Below are 3740 nucleotides of genomic sequence, written 5' to 3'. Positions count from 1 at the left end.
CTCGTTTGTGGATGGTTTGCCTACTTCTGGGTAGCAGCATATTTTCTTTCGTAGTGTTTGAAAAAAAAAGGCTCTCAAAACCTCACTCTTTAAAGGTGTGACTGTGCTTCGGAGTACAAAGCCAACATATTATTGCCTCTCTTTGCAGAAAAACACATCATAGAAATGTTCAGAATAATTAAAAAGAAAGGCACAGTGAACAAATTAGTTAATCATCAAAATAGTTCAGGTCCTTAAGTAGTAGATTCCCAGTTTATACCCGAAGACTTCAAAAAAGGAACACCTAAATTAATGAAAACACTAATTAATATAATATTATTTTTAAATGTTAGATATATTCTTTGTTGGTGGCTTTTTTCTTTGGGTTAAATGACGGTTCTCCAATAGGTAACACGGCAACTTTTCTCCCTTCAGCATCCCTCCACTTTGCTTTTAGCTCACGCTGAGCCTTGCCACTCCAAACCTTTTCTATCGGTCTTAGTGACTGTAGGATACATAGCCTGTAGGTTTCCACTGCCACATCTACATACACCTTGCCTACAAACACAGTGAGACAGACAAACGAGGCACCTCCTGGCCCCAGCTTTGAGTGCAGCATAAGAACAGGACCGGAATGCGTGGCAGTTGGTGCAGAAGTTGCAGATGACTGGCTGAAATAGTCCTGGAGGTTTTCAGCACACTGAGTGTCAGAGGGGGAACTCTGTACTTCCTGCAGCTCAGAACAAGCAGAACTTAAGGAAACAAGGCCCTGTGTTCCATCCCAAAGAGGTAAGTGCTGAATTATGGATCTTAAAGATTTGTCTCAGGCTTTCAGGGGACAGCACCACATTGAGGATCTGCCTGTAAGTCTTCATCTCCCAGCGATGGCAGCCCCATACAGTGGGTCTGGTGCTTCTGTACTATACAACACTGCCCACGTGGTGCAACTGCTTATCCCCCATCAGTCACTGCAGGCCCAGAGGGAACGTCGCATCACATTCTCTCTGACTGAAATGAGGGGAAAGTGCCTGAATACTCTATCACAAAGAACAGTTCCTTGTTCATTCACTCCAGAATGTAAATAGGACAGTGTGCTTGTCATGAACAATAAAACCATGGGGTTTTGTCTTCGTGAAGATCGTGACTGACAGGTCAGAGATTGATGCTTGAAGGAAGCAGGGTTCTTTTCTTGGAAAAGTGCAATAAATTGGGCTATGGGTAAGTGTTGGTGCCCTAAAATAAAAACCAGACTGTGTTCCTCTGTGTTTTACAATGTAATGGTAAGAAAATTGGGGAAGCCTTTGCATGTTGTTTTCCTTATGATTTTTAAACTACTAAGTGTATTATAAAGTGGTTTGCCATTTATTTTCCTTAATGCACATGCTTTCTTTAGCACAAATTGCATCTCTTTCACAAACCGCTTCTCAGAGTTATACCAAAATATAGATGTAACAAAAGGCATTTCTAAACCCTTTGCTTCTGTAATCATCTTCGTTCCCTCTAACCTCTTTCTGTCATCCTCTGTTACACTCAGACTGAGAGCTATGAGGCAAGGACACATCTCTTTAACTGTACAGTTTCACCTACTTGTACAGGGGTATTACGAATTCCCCTGTCCACCCACACCCATGCTCATCACAGCAGCAAAAGATGGAAAAATGAAAAATAAGTAAAGTCACCCCACAGCATTCACCTCAGTTGCTGTTAATGAGTTCTTTCTTACCTTGAGTGGTTATGCTGCCACAAGGCACCTGAATTCCACAATGCAGAATGGCTGTAAATATGAACTTCCCCTAACTGCACAGCCTTTTCTTGTTGATACACAAGAATACTTTGGAAGCATCTTCTTTCTAGAATTTAGTGGTCTTGTAGTGAAACTTCAGTTTCACCTTCAACTCTCTCCTTGGATCTCACTCCACTGTAACTGAAGGCAAAAAAAGCAGAAAAGTAAATTAACCTATATAAGCATAGGCTGTACAAATAATTAACTGTGATGCTGTTGAAGGAAACAGAAACCAACCCCTGCTGCTCAGAAGCTGCTGAGCTGGAGAAACATTCTCTTCACACTGTCAAAGCATAGTATTTAATTTTAGAAAATATTTATTCATCTTATATGCTTGCCACCAACTAAGGGAAGATGAAAAAGTAGACCAATATTTACTTCTTTTCCAAGAAACACTGGCCTGTGAGTTACCTGTGCTACAGCCTCACTAGACTGAATGTTTTCCTCCTCCTGTGATGTTTTATCAGTTTACTGTTTGCTCATCGGTACAACGGATATGAAGTATTCCTATTGGATCTGCATTCATTAACTGGAAAATAGTGACTATTCAGTTATTACAGTGCTTTAGTTCGTAGAGTGCTTTTAGAGCAAATGAAAGAAAGCGCTTTGAGGGAAAAGCCTTTTCTGCAGCCCTCCAGTGTTTGGTGAGGGAATGGTGAGAGGCAGCCACCACCCACAGCTCTGCAGGCCGCGTTCTGCTGAGTCCTGTGTCAGGACAGCCTTTAACTCCAGAAGCACATCCCTGCTGCCAGTGTGGGACACGGCTCCAGACCCACAGGCGCACTGCAGTGGTGACCAGCACTCCTCGTACCTTTGTGGAATGTTTTTCAGCAAGAAATTAGTACCTGGCTCTTTTTATGCTTTTTAGTTACAGGATAATGAAAATGCTGCATGAAAATGTGATAGTGCTTTATTTCTGCCCTATAATTGGCTCCCCGAGGCAAATGTACAGAGTCACGGGAACTACAAAGAGAAAGCACAGTACCAACTGCTCACTGCAGAAACTGAGGCTGATACAGGAGCCAAATTAGGAAAAAAAGAATGCATGACAGTGTTATTTTCTACACAGCTTCATTTCCATGCATATGTTAAAGCTACTCTGAGCTACTATTTCAGTGGTTTTGTTTTGCAGTGCACAGCACAAATTAAAGAAGCTCTGCAAGATGAAGTGCCAGGCACATCTGTGCATTTAGCCTGTCTTACAAGTTCACATAAACTATGAGAATGTCCCAACGCTTTGGACTTTCATTCCACTTTGGTTCAACCTCCCTGTCACCACCTCCTGCTGACGGTTTCAATATGAAATCTCTTTTCCATCATTTAGCTTATCCTCTTCTTTATCCACATTCAATCTTTCTATTCCCTAGTTGGCTGAGCTGGTTCCTTCCTTCAAACTCATACCGTCTAATGATTACCTCCTTCAGATGACCACTTGCTCTCAGCAGCAGCCTGCATAACTCCTGTCAGTAACACACATGCTCTTCCTTCAGAGGCAGCTCTTGTGCCTGGCTGACACCCTGAGTCTGGCTGATGTGAGAAGGGCAGCGCTTATGTTAAGAAGGGTGGAGTGCTACCTGCCTGTGCTGCAGTCCTTCAGTCAGCAGCCCACACCTGGAACAGCCCTTAACACAGCTCCTCGCTGAGGTGTGCAGCAATGCATGCTGCTGTCCCCTTCCAAGAGAGGCACAGCAAGAGCAGTTTGCATTCCCACTGGAAGATTCTGCCAGTTGAGCTTAACACAGCAGCTCTCCACAGAGAGGAAAGAGCCTGGCTTCATTCTCTTCCTTCACCTGGGGGTGACAAACTCTGTTGCAGAGCTGTGGCTGCTCTGAGTAACGGTCCCTTCAGTTTTTCCCCACTGCTGGGACACTGCCCCTCACTGCTCAGGGAGGTAAGCCTTCGCCTGGCCATCCTTCTCCTCTATTCAGGCTTCAAATACAGTGACGACTGATTACTTTCATTTCCTTGACAACTGTGG

Source organism: Phasianus colchicus, chromosome 6, assembly GCF_987193195.1.
Source record: "Phasianus colchicus chromosome 6, bPhaCol1.hap1.1, whole genome shotgun sequence".
Taxonomy (NCBI): Eukaryota; Metazoa; Chordata; class Aves; order Galliformes; family Phasianidae; genus Phasianus; species Phasianus colchicus.
Note: the sequence above shows the minus strand (reverse complement) of the source record.